Source organism: Dasypus novemcinctus (genome assembly GCF_030445035.2).
Source record: "Dasypus novemcinctus isolate mDasNov1 chromosome Y unlocalized genomic scaffold, mDasNov1.1.hap2 SUPER_Y_unloc_1, whole genome shotgun sequence".
In the NCBI taxonomy this organism is placed as follows: Eukaryota; Metazoa; Chordata; class Mammalia; order Cingulata; family Dasypodidae; genus Dasypus; species Dasypus novemcinctus.
This window is the reverse complement of record NW_027261977.1, coordinates 3,824,876-3,848,804: the sequence shown is the minus strand read 5'-3', so window position 1 is coordinate 3,848,804 and position 23,929 is coordinate 3,824,876. Positions and strand designations below refer to the sequence as shown.

General features: G+C 39.2%; 1 pseudogene; it reads left to right on the top strand.

Annotated features, from left to right (window-relative positions):
• LOC139438578 (lysine-specific demethylase 6A-like) overlaps positions 1-23,929 on the top strand; it is a 74,145-nt pseudogene that overhangs the window by 4,485 nt on the left and 45,731 nt on the right.

The window sequence follows — 23,929 nt, the reverse complement described above, 5'->3', positions numbered from 1 at the left end:
TTTGGTGTTTGGAATCCTAAAAATCCATTTATATTATTTGAAGCAAACATACATTGAAAAAAGAAGAAACAGAGATAAATGGGTTAGGCACAATTTGGAAAAAAAAAGTCAAACACAATATACTGACAGTATTAATAATGTATAAGTCACATTTCATAAGCCCAAAGTATTGAGTGAGAAAAAGAGGAAGAGCATAAAATGCTAAAATCCAAAATAAAATACCTGAAATATATACTTCTTCTGTCACAAACATAGAAGAGATGCAAAGGGTGTGAATTAATCAAATTTAAATTATATTTGGAAATTTGGATACACAGATTCAGCAATCAAAAAAAAAGTCAACTACATACTAATACCATTCCATACAAACTAATAATATCATCTTTTCAAGATAAAAACATTTATCAGATATTCAGGTTTTAGTGCACTCATTTCTTTATACTTTATTTACTTCTTTGGTATTTTCAAAAGAAATTATGAGTTTAGAAAGCAATCATACAAAAACAGATAGGATTTTCATACATTACCACACCAACAATTCCTTGCAATGTTGTAGAACATTTGCTACAATTGATAAAAGCACAATTTTTAACTATGGTGTTAGCTTAACTTAGGTATGATTTCCCCATAAAGCATCCTATTATTAACAGCATGTATTTGTATTGGATATTTGTTACAATTCATGTGAGAAAGTTCACATAATTATATGGTAAACCACAATATATCTTCCACCACAGGATTTACTGTGGTATATAGTCCCATGATTTGTGCAATCCATCACAGGTATACACTCAGTGGCTCTCATTTTCATTACAAAGTTGTGTTGTCATCACCTCAGTCCATTTTAGAACATTTTCATTACTCCAGAAAGAAAAATTCCTTACCCCTCCTCCCCAAATCCACAAATGTGGATGATACCTACCTTTTAATTTTAAATTTGACTTCCAAAAGATAAAGGGGTTCAAATGTTTCAAAGCTGAGGAATCTTAACTCCTTGAAAATGTAAAAATAATCAGGCACCTTGAGCTTCACTGTTCCCATTAGTGTTTAACAAATAAATTTTATTGTAGATACATGTTAATACTCCATAAATCCATATAACGTGTACAATCATTGGTATTCCATATAATGACAGTCATACATTCTATACAATCACTTAAATCGTTTTCAGAGCATTTTCAGTATTCCAGTAATAATAATAACACTAACAAACAAAAACAGAAGTAAAAAACTCATCACCAATTGATCTTTCTTTGCTTTCACACCATACATAGTTGCTATTCTGTTTTCTTCTTTCTAGTTGATATGTATAAATGGAATATCATCCATATGTTTATTTGACATGAGGTTTCACCATGTTATACAGTCCCATGTTATGTTTTTAGCTTTCCTTCTAGCAATATACATGACCTTAGACTTTCCCTTTCAACCACTGTGATACCCATGTAATAGCTCTGCTAGTCACTAACACTATGTTGTGAAATCACCATTTCCATTCATTTCCAAAGATTTACAAAGAATATTTTAACCTATTCTGCACAGATTTACCGTCAGCTTTCCATTCCTTACCTTATTCTAATTTCTGGTGACCTATGTTCTAATTATTATATCCATGAATTTACATAATGTATTTAATTCACATAGTGCAATCCTACAGTATTTGTGCTTTTATGTCTGGGTTCCTTCACTCAACAAAATATCCTCCAGGTTCATGCATGTTGTCGTTTGCTTCACAACTTCATTTCTGCCTACCACTGCATAACATTCCACTGTGTATGTATTCCACTGTTTATGACTCCTGGCTTGTTTCCAAATTTGACTATAGAGAATAATGCTGTTATGAGCATCAAAGTGCATATACATATTACGTCACTGCTCTCATACCTACATTCTTTTCTTTTCTTTTCTTTTTGAATTATGATGTATATTTTATTGAAAACTTCAACTAGAATATAAGAAGAAATTTTACTATGCATAAACCAATGAAATGAAAAAGAAGTCCCAGAAATACACGAATTAGCCAACTGATTTTGACAAACTTGAAAGTAACATCAGTGGAAAGAATAGTGTATATTTAAAGAAATGATACAGTAATAATTGGGCATTCCTATAAAAATAATAGAAACAGACACATAAGGTACACCTGAAAACTTAAAAATACAGCTCTTAAAGGGACATGGAAGTCAATGCAACATATAAAACAATAAATTCAAGAAAAATATACTGAAAATATTGTCCCTACCCAAGTGGTTAGTATTTTTTCCCTTTTACACAGAACTTCATTCACTCTCCCGGGTCCCCAAATATTTCCTCCCCACTAAGCCCAGGAAGCCCTTGGCACTTGTAGGGTCTGGGAGTAGACATCAATAGGACCAGTTGGAGCCTTCCTTGCTCACTAGCTGATGGTCTCTCTCCTCTCTCAGGGGAGAGCAGGATGGGGAGAAGGCAAGACTCCCTCACTCTCTAGCTCTGAGCCCCTGCCAGACTAATTGCCAGGGCATATGCCCAGGGTATATAGTAATGTCTAGATATACTCATAGTGGAAACAATTAAAAACAATAGCTGGGGGGGGGGCGGTACTGGGCCCCTGGCCGAGGGGTCACTGGTGTGGACCCTGGGGGAGCAGCGGCAGTTCCCCAGGTGCAACAGCAAGAACCAGGAAGGAAGGAGGGCCCAACAGTGGGCTCCTGATACTTATGGCTATGCTTTTGAGCCTATACACCTCCAATAAGAATAAGGTCTAGAGTAGCACTGTGCCTGGGAGTTTCCTCCTGACAGCCTTCATGATACTCAAATGTGGCCACTCTCACAGCCAAACTCAGCGTGTAAATGCAGTGCAGTCCCCCCAGCGTGGGACATGACACCCGGGGATGAGCCTCCCTGGCACCGAGGGATCACTACCACATATCAGCTGAAGATGCAACTAGAAAAGGACCTTGAATTAAAGGTTGAACACGGATCAGCAGAAAATCCCTGTCTACATATAATAACATGACTTCAAAATGCTGTTTGACCTAATGTAAGGGGGAAATGGAAAAGAGAAATGAGAATATAAGGCTATGAGTCTCTAAAAAAGAGTCTGGAGGCTGTCAGAAGGAATGCCCTTATGCACAAATGAGCAGAGTCTGAGAGACAGATAAAGTAGATACAACCCCAAGTATTGGTTCTTTTGAGGAATAAAGAGACCCACGGGTTCTATGATCATGGCAGATGGGGTTCACTGCCATGGCAGATGGCCCTTCTCTGGAACTGGTGTTTCTGCATGATGGAATTGGACTCAGATGGAATTGGAATGGGAGGAAGAGATGAGATGTGGAGGCGTTTTCGGGACGAGGAGATGTCCTGGGTGGTGCTTCACGGACAATTACGGGACATTGTAGAGCCCCCCAGGTCCCACTGGATGGAACGTGGGGGAGTGTGGGCTATGATGTGTACCATTGACTAGGGGTGCAGCGATACTCAGAGATGTACTTACCAGGTGCACAATGAGGGAAGAGAGTGTTGCTGTGGGGGGAGTCGGGGGTGGGGGCGGTGGGGTTGAATGGGACCTCATATTCTTTTAATGTAATTTTTAAAAATAAATAAATAATTAAAAAAAAAAAAAAAGAAATGCTGAGAATACATAAAGCCAGATGCTCAAGATGGAGGAGATAGACCTAGGGGTAGTGAGGTGGGAAAAAGTGTCAGAGGACTGGCCTTTTCTTATACACTGTGCAAATGTGCAGGAGCATGGTCCCAGTGCCTGAGCCTCACATTCAGCAGGCCAGCCCCAACCCACACCTGAATCCCAATTCTACTCTGATTGTCCTGATATTACAGGCATTGTCACTGGGCAGAGGGCTAGCAAAGAGTCTTGATTTTAGGGAGCTTTCAATCACTAGCCTGACCATCCTGCCCTTCTTCAGGGGCGCATAACATACCCTCTATCTGTCTTTCCTTTTTTACTTTATTTATTTTAGTTTATTATTTTTTTAATTATCTTTCTTAAAATTAAAAAGGATCATGGAAAATGTAACATTAAAAAGCATAAGAGGTTCCCATATATCCCACTCCCAACCCTCCATCCCTTTCAATTTTTTAACTGTATATTTTTGAAGATACCTAGATCATAGAAAATGTTACATTAAAAAACATAGGAGCCTCCCATACACCCCACTCCCCACTCGTCCAACCCCATCAAATTTTTAAATTGTATTTTTTGAAGACACCTAATCAGAGAAAATGTTACATTCAAAAGTATAACAGGTTCCCATATACTCCCCACCCCCTCATCCCACTTCTCCCACGTCAACAACCTCTTTTATCATCATGGCACATTCACTGCATTTGTTGAATACATTTTGGAGCACTGCTGCTCCACATGTAAAGTGGTTTACATTATAGATTGTACTCTCACCCAGGACATTCAGTGGATTATAGCAGGATGTGTAATGTCCAGCATCTGTTCCTACAATATCATTTAAGATGACTCCAAGTCCCAAAAATGCCCCCATATTACAACTCCTCTTCCTTCTCCCTGCTCTCAGCAACTATTGTGGCCACTTTCTCCACATCAATACTACAATTTCATCCATTGCCGGTCACAATAGTCCCATAGCACAATATCAATAAGCCAACTCTAATCCATATTTTATTCCACTGTCCTGTGGAAACTGGGTTGGTAATGTCCACTCCACCTCTATATTGAGAGGGGGCTTAGATTCCACATCGATGTTGATTGAAATTCTGCTTGCAGTTGTAGGCACGCTCGGTTCCCTGGTATGGTGGTTGACCATCTTCACCTGCCTGTTAGCTGACCTGGGAATGTCCAACAAACCAGAGGAGTTGCCCAGAGGCTCAGGGCCCAGCTGGCACATGGGCAATTCAGAGATTCAAGTCTCCTGAGTATTCAACAACCCTAGCAACAACCACAGGTTCAGTAAAAGTATCAGAAGAGGCATGTGTAGAAAGGACACGTTGGAGTCCAACGCCATCAAACTCAGGCACACGAATTCCAAAGTAGGATCCACTGACATGGCACTGAACTCCAGAGATGAAAGACAAAATGTCAAAGACAAAGCTTTATAATATTCTTCATTTTTTAATACTGGCATTTATGGCAGATGGCTCATACCTTCTTTTAAAAGTTATTTTGGCTATTTGGGGCCCTTTACTCTTCCAAATAAATTAGATTATTGGAATTTTAATTTATGCAAAAAGGACTATTAAGATTTTGATTGGAATTGCATGGCTCTCTAAATCAGTTTGGATAGAATTATCATCTTAACAATATTTAGATTCTAGCCCATGAATATGGAATGTCCTTCCATTTATTTTAGTCTTCAGTTTCTTATAGCAAAGTTTTGTAATTTTCTGAATACAGGTTCTTTATGTACTTGGATAACTTTAATCCTCAAGATTTGATTCTTTTAGCCATTATTAAAAATGGATTTTTTTTCTGATTTCTGCCTCAGATTGCATTTCAGAAGCATATAGAACAGCTATTGATTTTTGCATATTAATCTTATATCCCACCACTTTATTGAACTCATCTATTAATTCTAGAAGCTTTGTTGTGGATTTTTAAGGATTCTCTAAGTATATGATCATATCACAAGGGAATAGTGAAAGTTTTACTTCTCTCTTTCCTATATTTGTGCCTTTTTATTTCTTATCTAGCCTAATTGCTCCCGTTCAATTTTCTAGCACACAATTCAATAATAATGGTGAGAGTGGGCATCCTTGCCTTGTTCCTTATCATGGTAGGAAAGCTTTCAGTCTTTCTACGTAGAGTACAATACTAGTTGTAGGTTTTTCCTACAAGCCCTTTCCTTTATTGAGAAAGCTTCTTTTTATCCCTATCTTTTGGAGTGTTTTCATCAAGGAAGTGTGCTATATTTTGTCAAATGCCTTTTCTACATCAATTGAGAGGATCATATGTTTCTTTTTCATCAAATTTTCAGTGTGGTTAAATACACTAAATGATTGTCCTGTGTTGAACTACCCTTACATACCTTGGATAAAACCCACTTGTGATGTGTGATTCTTTTTAATGTGCTTTTGGAATCCGTTAGCAGATACACTTTAATTTATACTTCCTAATCTTCATTTTTAAACTCTTCTCCAAGTCTCTGGTCCATGTTTGTTTGTTGTTGTTTTTTTTTTCCTTTCTGACTGCAGAACTCTCTTTAGTATCCTTTGTATTTCTTGTCCTTTAGTAAGATATTCTGTCAGTTTTTGTTTGTCTGTGAATTCTTTGAACTCACCCCCCAGTACGTGGAAAAATTTTAATGAGTAAACCTAGAAGTGAAAAATCACGCAGAAGGCTTTGTTAATCAGGACACCAGTGCCTCAATGGTCAGTACTTTTCATATTTCAGAGGGATTAATGAGAACTAGAACAGTGAGCACATTGCCAAATGTGTTTTCTGACAAATAACAGATAGGGTGCACTCCAGGGAATATTGTGGTCTTCCCTGGGAAGGCTGGACACTTTCTTGAGGACTGGCACATAGACCTTGCAAAGTAGTGCCCAGGGAGAATTGTGGTCTTCCCTGGGAAAGCTGGACACTTTCTTGAGGACTGGCACATAGACCTTGCAAAGTAGTGCCCAGGGAGAATTATGGTCCTCCCTTGGAAGGCTGGACACTTGCGGCGGCTTGCTCGGTCAGTAGAGGTGGGGTCTGGCTGCGGACGAGGGGTTGGTCCAGCTCTGGACAAGGGGTCAGTCCCGCTTGGGATGAGGGGTCGGTCCCACTTGGGACGAGGGGTCGGTCCGGCAGCAGACGAGGGATCGGTCTCACAGGGGTTGCGCGGTTCGGCTGACGGGGTCGCCCGGCGAAGCCGGTGACAAAGGGGTCACCCAGAGAAGCAGGCAACGAACTGGGGACAAGGGAAGCCAGGCCCTTGTCGGGGGCTCTCAGGACTGGAGGGCGCACAGCAGAAGAACTACCGCGGAGACAAGGTAAACACGCAAGTCCACTTTATTGAGGGAGAGGCAACAGTTTTATAGGGGCTGGGGAAGGCTGATTGGTCGAAGCCACGCCCTGTTCTGATTGGTTGCCGGAGAAAGGTCAGTGGGCGGTACTGGATGGGGGAGGGGTGGTGGTTAGGGATTGGCTGTCGCTGTTGCTGGGGGAAGGGGCAAGGTTTAGGGATTGGTGGCTGCTGTTGCTGGGGTGGAGGGCGGACTTGAGTTTCCTGCCCACGCCTGGCTGTTGCTGCTGTCGGGGGAAGGGAAAAGGGCAGACTGGATTTTTCCGCCCACGCCTGGCTGTTGCTGCTGTGGGGGAAGGGAAAAGGGCAGACTGGAATTTTCCGCCCTGCGCCTGCGCAGGGAGAAAGAAGAAGGGTACTGCCCCACAGGCATTGTGTGGCGCCACCCGGGAGGAGGGGCAGCCGCGGAAGCATGGCTGCCGAGAAGGGGAGACCCGAGGGCACTCTGCGCCCATGCCGAGCTTCCTTCAGGGGTGGCGGTGAGTCTGACCAGCCACCCTATTATGGGGGCAGCGGCTTGGCCTGCCGCGGCTGCTCCCCTGCCAGGCCAGCAAACCACACTTCAGCCCGAGGGGTGACTGCATTTCCCCCTTCTTTTCAAATAAGGGCCAGGATGGCAGCAGCAACAAGTAGCTGAGGCCCAAGAGGCAGTAAGCAATGAGGGAAGCGGGGTTGAAGAGGGAGGTGAGTATGACAGGGATATAAATGTACAATTTAAGGGGTGGTATCTTGCCGTTGCAAGCAAGGGTGGCCAATGTCCAATTCTCGTTGATCTCGGTGGCTATAAGGTCCATCTGCTTGTTAAAAGTCCAGGATGACAGCCCGTTACAGGTAGTTGATCTCTCCTTGGCAGCGAAGACATTGTAGGAGAGGATTACTTTTTCCTGCCAGAGGCTTACTGTCCAATTAAAAGGCTGATGGCTGGGGTTGGTGAGTGCAATGGGGAGTATGAGGAAAAGAAGGGTGATGGTTTTGGACAAGAGGAGGCTTGGTGAAGTCATTATGGGAGGAAGATAAGGAGTAAAGCATAAAAGAGGATAATAAACAGAAAGGCGATGGAGAGTAGAATTCGTTGGCCGAGGTTCCAATCTTCTGGGGTGGTAGCAGCTAGACAGATGGCAGAAAATATTATCAAGAAAGCAAAGGTTATGAGGAAGAAATAAAGTATTAAAGGCTGTGGGGGAAGTGAGAAGATCATTTAGAGGATAGGGTTGAGAATGGTATGTTTAAGACAGAAGCTTTGTGGTTTGTAGGAGACTGCTTTATAAACGAAGGAGAATGAGGGCAGTAAATATAGTAACGATAGATAGGAAGATGACAGTGAGGAGGAGTCTTTGTTTAAGGTTCCAATCGTCCGGCGCAACAGTGGCTAGGCCGATAGCGAGGGGTGTTGCTAAATAGACAATGGCTGCAAAGACAAAATCATCTTCTGTTTCCTTAAGAATAACTTTTCTTTAAATACTTAGTAGCATGCAATATTAGAAACCGTTTCCTAAAAGCAAGTTGGCAGGGGAGCTTGGTTGCTGTTAATCTTTCCTGTTATAAAATTACCTTTTATTATTATTATCATCAATTCAGTTTTATATATATATTTAAGAATGACCTTTTGGAATTAGCCATTTAATACCTTAATGTAAACAATGCTTTATTAAACCTTTTATTATTATTTATAACCATATAGACTATTGAAGATAAATTTTATCTTTACAGAACACATTCCCTTACATAAAGTTATCACAATACCTTTTATACTTGCCGCATGCAAATTAAGTTTCAAGAGTTTATGAAAAATTAGCCATCCTACTTTAGGACAAAATACATCTTTTTGCAAAACTTATTACATTTCCGTTAGCATTTTTACAAACTTTTAACCTTTTTAATATTCATATAAGTTTTACATTCTTTATATTATCCTGTGAAGAAAAATAAGTTATTCATTTTAATCTAGGCAAGAACAACTTTTTATGAAGACGTACAGTTAATTTTGTTAATTAAGACTTACAATTTATTTTTAATTGTAGATATCTTATTAACATTTAAACTTATGTATTAATATAATAAACTTAAGTATTAATATAAGCGCTTATTTAATTTTTGGCCATTTGAATAGAGCTCTTTTAAAGATTTCTAGTAATTTATATTTACCATCTGGAGGTATCACAATATATGTTGACATTGAACGAACAGACAGACAAACACAGAACAATTACAACACATTAACAGAAATATATAATTTATTTACAGTTGACTCATAATTCTTACTTTCTTGGTATAGCTGCTTTTAAATCCTTTTTTATATAGCATATCATAGATTATACCCTTCAAGATTTCTTCTGGACTTCATGTTGCCTGTAATAAGCCAGGAGGGAATCTTTTACCTTCCTGCTCCACAGCAAAAGTGACCCTATCTATAAGGCGAGTATAGGTGTCCGGGTCCCAAAGCTGACATGTGGTAAGCCACGGATTAAAGGGGAGAAGAAGGTCCCAATATACTTGAAACTGTTTGAAAGAGATCTTACACCGGTGAGTGTCTAGGAGACCGGCGAGGGCCCGAACTTGTGGGGCTTGCTTAGCAGATAGGATGTTACCCATTGCTAATGGCCTTTTGGAGCCAATAAGAAAAGGGGCCCTTACCTTGAGAGCGCGGCGATGGGAGCCGAGGTGTGCGGTGAGACGAGGGGTCGGAGCCGATGGAACTCCGACAGTGGTCATGGGCCAAGAGAAGGCCCCGACGAGGGGAGGGCGGGACGACGAGCAGTGGAGCAAGGCAAAGGGGAGCAAGCACGGAGGGGAGGAGGCAGAGGTGAAGGCAGGGGTGGAGGTGCTCAGGCAAGCGCTCCTGAGAGTTTTATTGGCACCTCTTAATCATAGCGGGTTGGTATAAGCCCCCGACATGGAAGGAGAAAGCCATCCAGTGATTCTCCCAGACCGCCGTGGATCGTATGAGGTCGCCAAGGTTCAGGAGCAGCAATGCAGAGCAAAAAGATAGGGGTGAGAAGAGAGGAGAGCGTAGGGCTATGGTAGGGTTACTTCAGACGTGCAAGCGCATGCTCCCGAGAAATCCAAGGCTTCTCTTAATCATAGCGGGTCGGTATAAGCCCCCGACATGGAAGGAGAAAGCCATCCAGCGATTCTCCCAGGCCGCCGTGGATCGTATGAGGTAGCCAAGGCTCAGGTAGGAGCAATGTTGCACGAGAGAAGTCCCAAGGTGAGAAGAGGGGGGGGGGGCCACCAGGTTATGGAGTGAGGCTGTGGTGGGGTTGCCTTGCCCCACGTTGTGCTGTGGTGGGGTTGCTTAGCCCCACGTTGGGCGCCAGCTGTGGCGGCTTGCTCGGTCAGTAGAGGTGGGGTCTGGCTGCGGATGAGGGGTTGGTCCAGCTCTGGACGAGGGGTCGGTCCCGCTTTGGATGAGGGGTCAGTCCCACTTGGGACGAGAGGTCGGTCCGGCAGCAGACAAGGGATCGGTCTCACAGGGGTTGCGCGGTTCGGCTGACGGGGTCACCCGGCGAAGCCGGCGACGAAGGGGTCGCCCGGAGAAGCAGGCGACGAACTGGAGACAAGGGAGGCCAGGCCCTTGTCGGGGGCTCTCAGGATTGGAGGGCCCATGGCAGAAGAACTACCGCGGAGACGAGGTAAACACGCAAGTCCACTTTATTGAGGGAGAGGCAACAGTTTTATAGGGGCTGGGGAAGGCTGATTGGTCGAAGCCATGCCCTGTTCTGATTGGTTGCCGGAGAAAGGTCAGTGGGCGGTACTGGATGGGGGAGGGGTGGTGGTTAGGGATTGGCTGTCGCTGTTGCTGGGGGAAGGGGCAGGGTTTAGGGATTGGTGGCTGCTGTTGCTAGGGTGGAGGGCAGACTTGAGTTTCCCACCCATGCCTGGCTGTTGCTGCTGTCGGGGGAAGGGAAAAGGGCAGACTGGATTTTTCCGCCCACGCCTGGCTGTTGCTGCTGTGGGGGAGGGGAAAAGGGCAGACTGGAATTTTCCACCCTGCGCCTGCGCAGGGAGAAAGAAGAAGAAGGGTACTGCCCCACAGGCATCGTGTGGTGCCACCCGGGAGGAGGGGCGGCCGCAGAAGCATGGCTGCTGAGAAGGGGAGACCTGAGGGCACTCTGCGCCCATGCCGAGCTTCCTTCAGGGGTGGCAGTGAGTCTGACCAGCCACCCTATTATGGGGGCAGCGGCTTGGCCTGCCGTGGCTGCTCCCCCACCAGGCCAGCAAACCACACTTCAGCCCGAGGGGTGACCGCAGACACTTTCTTGAGAACTGGCACATAGACCTTGCAAAGTAGTATCCAGGGAGAATTGTGGTCCTCCCTTGGAAGGCTGGGCACTTTCTTGAGGACTGGCACATAGACCTTGCAAAGTAGTGCCCAGGGAGTATTGTGGTCTTCCCTGGGAAGGCTGGACATTTTCTTGGGGACTGGCACACAGACCTTGCAAAGTAGTGCCCAGGGAGTATTGTGGTCCTCCCTGGGAAGGCTTGACACTTTCTTGGGGACTGGTGCATAGACCTTGTAAAGTAGTATCCAGGGAGAATTGTGGTCCTCCCTGGGAAGGCTGCACACTTTCTTGGGGACTGGCACACAGACCTTGCAAAGTAGTGCCCAGGGAGTATTGTGGTCTTCCCTGGGAAGGCTGGACACTTTCTTGGGGACTGGTGCACAGACCTTGCAAAGTAGTGCCCAGGGAGGATTATGGTCCTCCCTGGGAAGGCTGGACACTTTCTCAGGAATTAACATGTGAACCTTGGGAAGTACTGCCCAGGGAGTTGTGTTCCTTCCTGGGAAAGCTGGACACTTCCTTGGGAACTGACGCAGCCCCCTCAAGTTGGCATCTATCGTATCAATTTCATTGATTATGAGCCAAATGAAAGGGACAGGCCCTGGTCAGGACTGTGAAGTCCACCCTGGCAGAGGGTGCTCTGCACGGGTGTTGCTTTCACTCAAGACTCTGGTTTTGGCTGCTGACTTGGGGCTTCCCAGCCTGAGATAGATGTTGGGGAGTTTTTATTAAGACTCTTCTATTTCTCTCTTATTTTGTGAGTCTCTTCAATGATGATTTCATCTTTTCACTGATTGTGGAATTCTTGTCTCTCAATCTAATTGTCAAGATAAACTTATTAAACTAGATATGTATATACAAATTTATTTTTCATCCATTTGGGACTCTGGCCAGAGGTGGGCCAGGTATGTTGGTGTGTCCCCTGGAGAGCCAGGTATGTCAGTGGGTCCCCAAGTTGGTGAGCTCATATCTACATCATAAAGGATTATGGTGTAGAAGTTGGACCCCTGTTTGTAGACAATCCTTTCCCTATTTTATATGCTCCCAAATATTAACCAAAGTTTATAAATAAATAAATAAATGTCATGCATGTCTTTCTTATGCTTGAGTTAATTGAATAATTATATCAATCTCTCTCTCTCTACTCATATATCTATATAGAAAGCTTTTATCTAGCAGAAAATTATGGCATAATTGGCAAGATTCAATTACTATTACATTAGCAGGATGACTCTTTTCTAGCACTCTCAGGTAACAGAGGGAAATCATGTTGAACCACCTGTGCAGGGAAAGGTTAACTCACAAATCAACAAACTGCACTTGCAGAAGTGCTGAATAAGGTTGCACCAAGGAAGTCTTTGTTCTGGATAACAGAGTCTTGGGGGTGGGGGTCTTCCAGCAGCCATCTTGGGGGTTACTGATGTCCACGTGGACTCTTTGCCAGGTTCCAGTTCTATCTATTAATTCCCTATCTTACCAGCCTGCTTCATTCCCTCCCTCAGAGAGTTTTGCTGAAGGAAGATGCTCTTTCTTCTGTAGCTACTTCCTGCTGATTAGGGGCTAACAGACCCTACCTGACAAGGTGTAGAACTCTCCTGCTTCTCTATCTTGACTGGAGGAAGACGAATCTGGTATCCTGTATGAAGATGGATGAAGTCCCCATATGGCTAACAAGATGTTGATCCTGGGAAAAATAAACTTAATTAGAATTTTGAGCATATGTGGTCCTACTGAGAGGACACCGGACCACAGGAGTAGAAAAGGCCAGGTGTTTATAAAGGCTGCATTTCCCTGACATCCTTGGGTTTATTTTCCAGGTTTTGAATACTGTTTGGGACTATTTTAGAGTAATTTACAAAGAGATTGCATTTTTCCTTAAGGAAAGGACAAACCCTTCCCTGTGCTGCAGTTAGCATTTTAAGTGTCCTATGATTTTGCATCACCATAGCTGCAAGAGAGTTTGCTTGCTGTTTTAGAGCTTTTAAGGCATGACTGGTTTCATTTATGCTGTTAGTTATTTCTAGGGAGTAATTGAAATAGATCATTAGATTTTGTATAGATTGCCAACCCCAATTTTCAACAGTGGCAGTTATGCCTAAAGCAGTTAAGAGAGGGATGAGAAGGGACACTGCCTTTTTCAAAAGAAAACAGGCAAGGATTTTTAAGGGATGTTTGGTTTGTTCTCCCCTAGCAGTAGACTTTGAGCTAGAGTTAGTGGAAACAGCTGATTTTGATACAGACACTATTTAGCTTTTGTTCTCAAAGAGGCATGTCAGGCCATCCAATGACTGGCACTTGTACATCCCACAAGGTGCTTTTGGTGAGCTGGCACTTTCCTGGACCGATGATTTCATTCAGATTAGTGCACCAAGCTGGATATTCCATTAACTTGAATAAGGGCTATGAGGGAGACCTGGGCTAAGCACATTCATTAATTACTTAGAAAATGATGTTTACCAGGACTTTTAACATGTTTAATGTCCCTCTGCACAGGATCTAATAGAAAAGATAACACTGTAATCATCAGGCATATATTTAGAACAGGATACAGGTACAATACTTAATGCTAATTAATGTACTACTAAATGCATAAGTTTCTCTTTGAACTCCAATTAATAAATTCAAGTTTCAGATTGGCAATACCTTACATGTTATCTCTCCACAGGAGCAGGCCATAATGCCAATTTGCAATTAAGCTCTACTTGCAGAACTCTGGTTAACTATGGCTTCACTTGATATGTCTTTCACACAGTGAGCAAGCCACAATATTGTTGATCCTAGAGAGAAACTAAGAAGGTAATTTCAGTATTTTACTGGCCTGATACATAGCATTCTTTGACACTATGAAACAGTGCAAGTTTGGAGGTGGTATCCATGGCACGTTTTGCTATATTGAGCCCCCATTGGCTGCTTCAGGAGTTTGAAACTGCAACATAGTTTTCATCAACTTCAGAAGCACAACCAGAGATATAGTAAATATCTTTCTTGTTTGAGGGGTCAGTGACCAATCTAGTGAATAACTCATATAGAGAGGGAACCTGCAATGTATTCAAGGCCTGGTTTGAATGTACAAGAGAGTTTGACAATGCTGAAGTCTATCTCTTGATTTTTGTATACCTTAAACATTTCCAGTGCAATGTGTTACATATCAAATGAACTTAACTTTTTATTACTTTGCTTTTTACTCCTACACTTTTACTAGGAAGATTTTATTTTACTTTAGCAGTAGAAGCAAATTATTTTTTCCATTTTTAAAATGAAAACTGAAGCTACCCAATGGAATTAAGGTAACTTGTTATTATTACCCCTTGAATATGTACATCGAGGAGAATTTTAGGCAGGTTTCATTGCTATGAAGTAATTTTTTGCCATTAATATCAATCTAGGTTTTAAACTGAGAAGTTTAAGGTTTATGTCCTTATTTCTTTAAGGAGACATGACATGAGGTTCCTGAGCCTCAGATTTATCTGTTTTCTTTTTTTACAGTGATTTAAATAGAATTCAGGATTCTATGCAGAGGCTGCTCTTAGCTATACTGTGGTCATGTGGACCAGCAGTAAGCACAGTTTCTGATTCCTACGAGACTCCTAAGGGGAGTTTGCCAATAGGCTAGAGACTTAGAGCGTGGTGGGTATCTGAAGAGAGACTTCAGTTCCCCTCATGGAAGATACTGATGTGAATTTTTACAGTACATCTAAAGGTAAGGAAACATTAGTTCATAGGGAGGGGATTAGTGTCCAGAGTACAGTCTTGGGTCAATAAAGGGCTGTAAAAGTGAATTCTTGTATATGGCTTGGAGGTGTGTTGGACTAGGAGGTAGGATTTTCTTGGAATGCAGGAAGGTTTGATGGCCCAGAAGTAATGAGGGCCTTTATCTGCTCCATTCCCACTGTGATATGGCTCATTCTTGGGGAGAGATATGGTACCTTCCACAGGTAGGCAGTTTGCTCAGTCAATCAGAATGGAGCCACAGCCTTATGGCCTGGTAACCATGAAAAACCTCTAACTGAGGTCTCAATACATCACTCTCAGCATTGGATAGAAATTTGGACAAAGGATCAGTAAAGAAATAGAGAGCTTGAATGGTATGATAAATAGAGTAAAACCAATAGATATGTACACAACATTGCATCCCCAAAGAGCAGGATATGCCTTCTTCTCAAGTGCTCATTATTCTCTCTCCAGGATAGACCATATATTGGCTCATAAAGCAGATCTAAATAAACTTAACAGTATTTATACAAAGTTCTTTGTCTGATTGTAATGGAATAAAGTTGGAAATCAACTATAGGCAGCAAAAAGGAAAATTCACAAATAACCTCCACAAATGGAGGTTAAACAATGCACTCTTAATCAGTCGGTCAAAGAAGAAATTGTGAAAGAAATAAAATATTTTGAGATGAATGAAAATGAGAATACAACATAGCAGAACCTATGGAATGCAGCAAATGCAGTTCTGAGAGGGAAATTTATAGCCCTCAGTGCTTACATTAAAAATGAAAGAGTTGAAATCAACTACACAATGTGTGAAAAACTACACATTGAGAGCAACTAGGAGAAGAATAGCAAACTATTCACAAAGCAGAAGGAATGAAATAACAAAGAGCAGAGAAGAAATAAAATTGAGAACAAAATCAATAGAATTAACAAGCCTAAAAGTTGGTTTTACAAGAAAATTGATAAGCCCTTAGCTAGACTGACAAAGAAGAAAAGAGAGATGGTGAAAATAAGTAAAATTTGAAATGAAAATGGGGACATTACTATTGACCCCACAGAAATAAAAGAGATCATAAAAGAATACTATAAACTGCTATACACCAACAAAATAGACAATGTGAATGAAATGGAAATTTTTCTAGGAAAATACAAACAGCCTGTACTAGCCCTCGAAGAAATAGAAGACCTCAGCAAACCAGGCCCAAGTAAAGATATTGAAATAGTCATCACCCAACTACCCAAAATAAAAAGTCCATTACCAGAGGGCTTCACAGATGAATTCTACCAAGCACTCTAAGAACATTTAATATCAGTCTTACTCAAACACTTCCAAAAATTGATAAGGAAGGAATGCTACCAAAATCATTCTTAAAGCTAACATAATCTAATACCAAAGTCAGATAAAGACACTGTGCAAAAACCAAATTACTGACCTCTATCCCTAATAAATAATGAGGCAGAAATCAATAAAATGCTCTCTAAACAAGCCCAACAGCACATTAAAAGAATCAGTCATCCTGATCAAATAGGTTTTGTACCAGGCATGAAAGGGTGGTTCATCACAAGAAAATTAATCACCATAACATACCACTTTAATAAATCAAAGGAGAAAATTCCCGTGAGAGTCTTGGTTGAAGCCAAAGAAGTGTTTGACAAAAGACAGCATTCTTGCTTGATAAATATACCGTTAAAGATAAGAATTGAAGGATACTTTCTCAACATGATAAAGAGCATGCATGAAAACCCACAGCTGAACAAGTAGAGCAAGAAAAAGAAATAAAAGGCATGCAAATTGAAAAAGAAGAAATAAAACTTTTACTCTTCACTAATGATACAGTCCTGAGAAATCTACAATAAAACTTCTAGAAATGGGCTCAGGAAGATGGAAGATAACATGTAAAAATCTGTAGGGTGTAACAAATTAACGCCATTGGAAAAATGTTGGTAATGGGGGAAAATGTGAAAGGGCTGGAAGTGGAATATATGGGAATCCATTGTATTTCTGATGATGTAACATTTACATAATCTAAAGCTCCTTTAAAAATAAAGAATATTAACATTAAAAAATCTGCAATATTTTTGTACACTAGTAAAGAGCATTTTGGGGAGGAAGTCAGGGAAAAAAAACTGTGTTTACAATAGTGACCAAAAGAATCAAATATTTAGGAATAACTTAAAGAAGGACATAAAGCATTTACTTAGAAAATCATAATGCATTGCTAAAAGCAATCAAAGTAGATCTAAATACATTGATGAATACTCTGTGTTCATTGATTGGAAGATTAATTATCACTGAGATTTAAATTCTACCCAAATGGTATACAAATTCAATGCAATCATGATAAAAATTCCAACATCCTTATTTAAAGAAATGGAAAAGGAAAACCCAAATATCAAACTTATTTGGAATGGTAAGGGGCCTTGAGTGGCCAGAAACATCCTAAAAGCTACAGTGGTAAAAATGTTGTATTTGTATAAAAATAGACAAACCAATAGAACGGAATTGATGGATCAGAAACAGACCCATTCATCTATGGTCAAAAGAATTTTGATAAGGCTAAGCCAATCCAGGTCAATCATAAGTCTGTTTTAAAAATTGTGTTGGGCGATCTGAATATCCATATCCACAGGAAAACAAAAGAGGACCTCTGTCTCATAAATTATACAATAATTAACTCATCTCTTAGTTATCACAGAAATATTGAGGGAAAAACAGTAAAGCATTTGCTTTGTCAGTGAAGTGGAATCATGGTTTAACTGATCTGCCTGTGGTTCATGCAGCTATAATAGCTTAGGTACTAGTCTACAAGTGTACAAGCCACTTTAAGTCTTTGTTTTGTCAAGTAAGTTTTTTAATCAAAACAATTTTATTGTTACATATTAATAAAGTATAAATCCATCCAAAGAGTGCAATCAGTGGTATCTGGTTTAATTATATATTTGTGCATTCATCACCCCAATCATTCCCAGAGCACTTTCATTTATTCCAATTAAAAAAAAAACCTCACCTCTCAATCTCTCTGTGTCTTGCCTGCCCTCCATAGCTGCTATTCATTTTCCTTATCTCTAATGTATTTTTATTTATATTTTGTAAAAAAGAGTTTTATATATGCAATATTCCCCATATTTGTGTTTTACATGATATTTTACTTTACTATACAGTCCTATGTGATAATTTTTAGCTTTCCTTCTAGTAATATACATGACCTTAGACTTTTCCTTTCAACAACTGTCATACCCATACAAGAGCACTGCTAGTTACAAACATCATGATACTTTCACCATTTCTATTCATTTCCAACAATTTTCAAACAACCTTTTTACCAGTTCTGCAAATAAACCTCAGCTTTCCATTCTCTACCCTCCTATTTTCTGGTGATCTATATTGTAATTAACTCTGTGAGTTTACCCAGTACATTTATTTCATAATAGTGCAATCATATAATATTTTTCCTTCTTTATCTGGCTTTCTTCACTTAACATAATGTCCTCCAGTTTCATCCATGTTGTCATGAGCTTCACAGCTTCATCTCTTCTTACCATTTCATAATATTCCACCCTGTGTATACATCGCAATTTGTTTATCCACTCATCAGTTGAAGGACACCTGGGTTGTTTCCAAATTTTGGCAATTGTGAATAATGCTGCCGTGATGTCTGTTAGTGTCTTTGCTCTCAGTTCTTCCCAGTATATCCCTAGTAATAAGATGGCTGGATCCCATGGCAAGTCTATATTCAGCTACCTTAGGAGGAGCCAAACATTCCTCCACAGTGGCTGTACCATTCTACATTCCCACCAACAGTGTAGAAGTGTTCCTAGCTCTCCACATCATCTCCAACATTTACAGTTTTCTGACTACTTAAGAACAGACAGTCAAATAGGTATGAAATGATATTTCATTATAGTTTTGATTGACATTTCTCTAATCACTAGTTTTGATTGACATTTCTCTAATCACTAGTGATAAGTGTCTCTAACTTTTGAAGGACAGTTTTGCCAGATACAGAGTTCTTGGCTGGCAATTTTTCTTTTTCAGTACCTTAAATACATCTTACCACTTTCCTCTAAGCTCCATGGTTTCTGATGATAAGTCAGCAATTAATCTTACTGACTTTTCCTTGTATGTGATGCTTTGTTTTTATTCTTGCTGTTTTCACAACCCTCTTTTTATCTCTAATATTTGACATTTTGAATAGTTGGTGTCTCATGGTAGGTCTGTTTGGATTTATTCTGTTTGGGGTGCGTTGCCCTTCTTGGATACTGATATTTTTGTCTTTTGTAAAGATTGGGAAGTTTTGGTCATTATTTCCTCAAATATTCTTTCTGCCCCTTTCCCAAATTCTCTTCTTCTGCAACACCAGTAATGTAAATATTTCAGAGTTTAGCTTTGTCATTCAGTTTTCTGGGACTCAGTTCTATTTTTTCCATTCTCTTTCTCTTCTCCTGTCTCTTCCATTTGAGATGTCCTGTCTTGGAATTACTAATTCTGTCTTTGAGGAGTTCAAGTCTGCTCTTACATGTCTCTAATGTATTTTTATTGTCATCCATTATGTCTTCCTTTCATTCCCATAAGCTGGTTACCTTTCTGTGTTGGCTTTCAAATTGTTCTTTATGTTCACCCAGTGTCTGTGCTCACCAGTGTTTTAATATTATTTATTTCATTAGTGATATTTTCTTTAAGTTCTTTGAACTGATTTAAGGGTTGTGTGATTATCAGTGATTGTCTTAACTCCTATATCTGCTCAGGGTATTTTGTTAATTCCCCACAACCCCCACCCCCCCACCCCCCACCCCACAGTATTTAAAGAATACTTTATTAGTTTCTATAATAAAACCCATGTAGATAAGACCAAACATATTTAATACAGTACATTACAATGGAAAAAGATTAAATTTAACATTTCTGCATCAATATGCTTATTAATTTATATATAATCCCAACTCACCATGTACAATTGGGATAGCTTTTCAAAAGTTGACAGCACAGCTGAAGTTTCCAAATGGCTAGTTCTTTATCTTGGGCCATCTTTTCCTATTTCCTAGTATGGCTTGTAATGTCTTGCTAATGTCTAAGCAACTGAAAATGTTGGTGAATTTACTCTTATGGTCAATTTCTCTATTTTGCCTATGTATTTTTTCCCCACAGCTCTTTGGTATTTGGCTCAACTCTGTCTTTATAATTGCACAATTTAAGTTATCAGAATCAGACCACACACTCACTAGTGATGTTCAGATTTTCTCCTCGGGTTAGAATACAGAGTGAACTGAGAACAGATTTGTCCATGCAATTTCCAGACCATCCAGGAGATGATGCACATCAGTGCACCTCTCCAAGGAGGTGTTTCAGTCTGGGATTTTCTGTGTGGAGATTCAAAGCAGGCAAACTCTCCAAACTCTGAAGAAAAGCACCTCTATTCCCCTTTCTTTTTCCTTTGAAACTCCTGACAGAAAGAAAGAAGTCTCTTCTCTCAGTCAGCTGTGGTAAGCCATGGATTTTACCCCAGTTTATAACTTGGAGATAGAGGAGGGGATCCCTTTCCAGTCACCATGGGGGCTTAGTAGCTCATTTTTGTTGTTGTGGTTTCTTTGTCTCTGTCTCTCACCTTTTTGGGAGTTGTGTAATGCTGTCCTGGCCAGCTGAGCACCAAAACATTTCCTGCAGACAGCTTTGGGCTTTCTTTATTGTTTTCATGCGAGCTTTGAGCTCAGCTTGTTAGTTTGACTTCATCTTCCCACACTTTGCCAAGTATACTTTAAAGATAACATTTACCAGGTTTGCTTTTATTAGCTTTTCTTTGTTTTGGAGTATACATCTTAAACTTTTGCTGTTGCAGTAGTGATTTTTAGTCTTAGTAGCATTTTTTGTTGAGGAAGAATTGTGGATAAATGGAATCATTTCGAGATTTCCTTGTAACCTAAAAAGAACATTCTTAGACCATATCTGTGGGAAATACAACATTTTAAACTCATAAAAGTTTATAAATAATTTCCTAGAATATTTTATTCAACAAAACTGCCTTTCTTTCCAATTTTAATTTAAACTATTTTTGTACCTTCATTAAATTTTGTAAGCTGTCATGGCATGTGTTATAATAATTTTTTTTGAAAGGGTTCTGGACCAATTAAGTATTTGTATAAAGAATACATAGTTTTCTGAATATTATAAAATAGGATGCAAATTAAATTATTTCTTTTGTAACAATAGGATATAGCAACTTATTAAAATGTCATATTCTGATGATACCTTGTGCTCATTGTGTTTTATTAGCTGATAGATATTTGAAACATGGCCTATTACCCATGCCTGATTAGAGTTAAAGAAATATCCAGTGATAAATTAAAATGAGCACTTTTACTATCAGTTATGTTTTTTTAGTGCTTGAAACTTTGATGATCATTATTATGATAATCCAAATTTACTAGCTAGTTCTTTGAAATAATATTCATTTGTTTTATTTGACTTCATTGTTTCACTAAATCATGGCCATGAATTTGTTGGTTTTTGTGTAAAGATTTAAGCATTTTGTTTTTCTCCAATTTCTTCTTTTCTTTCTAATCTTTAGAGGAAATATCATTCTGCAGTGGAAGCCTATAAAAACTTTTGATGACAGAAAACCTTCCTTCACAAGTAAAAGCTATGGTATTATAATAGTTAGGTATAAAAAATTTACTTTTAATTATACATTAATGTGAGGAGGTTTTTCTTCTGATGAACAATAATTATTTACCCTTCTCCTTCAAAGGCAATTTTCATTAGAAATCTTTTTTTAATGTTTATAGATGACATTATTTTGCTATTCTCTTTGTCTCTAACATAACATGCATGTCAAATGTGTGATTTATGTGTTATGTTTTTCCATTCTTTATCCATTGTTGGTGTAATTAATCTGAACCCATCAAATATCCATCTACAATGCTTCCTACAGCAAATCCTTTGAAATTCCCAAATTTATCCCCCAACACTTGACCACAGGAGGAATTAAAGTACTTCCTTGAGCTTACCATGCTTGGAAGCTAGACATATTAAAATTATTCACATAGCCTTTGTGTGGCTGTTAAATTTTTTTCATAGTTTGTTGAAATGTAAATTATAGGAAACATGACTAAAAATTATAAAATATCTAACACTATAGCTTTTTAAAGCAGTTTGTTCTCAAATGTAAGATAAAGGAGGAATGCTAGCCGTAAGAATTATCTCTTTATCTGTCAGAAGTTAGTACTCATATTCCCAACTGTTTATTTTGTTGCTTAGCTGTCTTGGAGATATTTAATATTTGGGTGCCTTGTTGTTTTTGTTGACTGCTTTTTATATTTTCTTTTTTCAGTTTTTTCTTTTTTATTGTTTTTTTTAAATGTTACATGGGCTAATAGTTCATTCATAATTTTTAACCAATTATGGTATTATGAATGTTTTCATAATGTATATATGTTGTTTGTACTTTCAAAAACAGTTAAGAATATTCCTTTTTCTTCATATTAATGTATATCAAATGAATGATTTTGATGTAAGTATTATGATATGAAATGGAGGAATATCTTAAGTTTTTTTTTCAATTAAACCTCTAGAAATGTTTATTAGGACACTAGAAACATTTGTATGTTCATTGTTAGTTAAGGAAATGAAGTGTTGACTGTAGAATAGACAGGTCATTCATTCTAATAAAATTTTAATGCAAATTATTCTTTTAAGTATTTATGAATTCCTGCTTTACTGAAAAAAATGTGTCATAAGAAAAATGCACATACCTTTGAAACTAAAGAAATAGATTGAATGATTTTGGTATCATCTGTGTCTGAATACCCATTATATTAGACTATAAACTATATTTCAGAGCATATAAAAGGAAGCTTTTGGTGCTTTTATAACTACATTCTTTGATGAACGTAAGTATACTTTCCTACTTGATTTTATTTGTATATTGAGCCTCCTTGGCTGTTTCTCAGTGACACAAACATTTCCCTTTAGGTCTCAGTTTCATCGGGTCTTTTTCTTATTAATAGTAACAAGAGAATTAAAGGAAGAGCAAGGAAGAATACAAATGTATTGTTGGCTTACTAATATATAGTTTCATAATCCATGTTTTCTGTAGCATAGCTACCATTTTAAAAATAAAAATAAGGGACATTTATTTTATATATCCTATATAATTAGAGGTGAAATTTAATTTATTCACAACTGAAATATTGCTTCTTATTTAATTTGATGGTTTCATATATACTACTACATCATCCAGTCTTTTGATTGACCATGTAGTATAGCCAGAATTGTAAGTATTTATTAAGCAAAAATTTGGGCACTTTTCTATAACTTTGACAGTTTCCAATTTTGGCTTTGTAATTCAAGCTAAATTAATAAATTCACTGAAATATTTTAATTTTACTGCTTCATATTCTTAAAACTAGAACAATATTTGTATCAGGGATAATTGCTTTTAATGTTTTTATTTTAGATTTGATGCATCATAGATCTACTAGGAGACAAAGTCACTAAGGAAAGCAATGCTATTCAATATCTGCAAAGGTCTCTGGAGACAGAGCTTAATTCTGGCCAATCTTGTTACTTCCTTGGAAGGCGATACTTACTAGATACTGTGTGTGCCTTTGTTTATTTCTGCTTGAGAGTTGATTTTCAGTCTAAAATGTTATGTAGTATAATCTGGCCAGTGACTCAATATTTTAAGTACATTAAAACAAAAGATTTCAGGAGTGGATATTAGGCAAGTGGTTGAGCTTTCCATGTGGAAGATACTGAGTTTAGTTGCTAGTGCCTAAAAAAAGAAAGAAAGAAAGAAAGAAAGAAAACAACAAGCAAAAAATAACTGGAAAAAACCCAACAACCTAGGAGAGCTGATGCGGCTCACTAGCAGAGTGCTGGCTTCCCACATATGAGGTCTCAGGGTCAGGTTCAATCTGATATCTAAATAAATAAATAAATAAGATTTCTGGGAGGTAAAA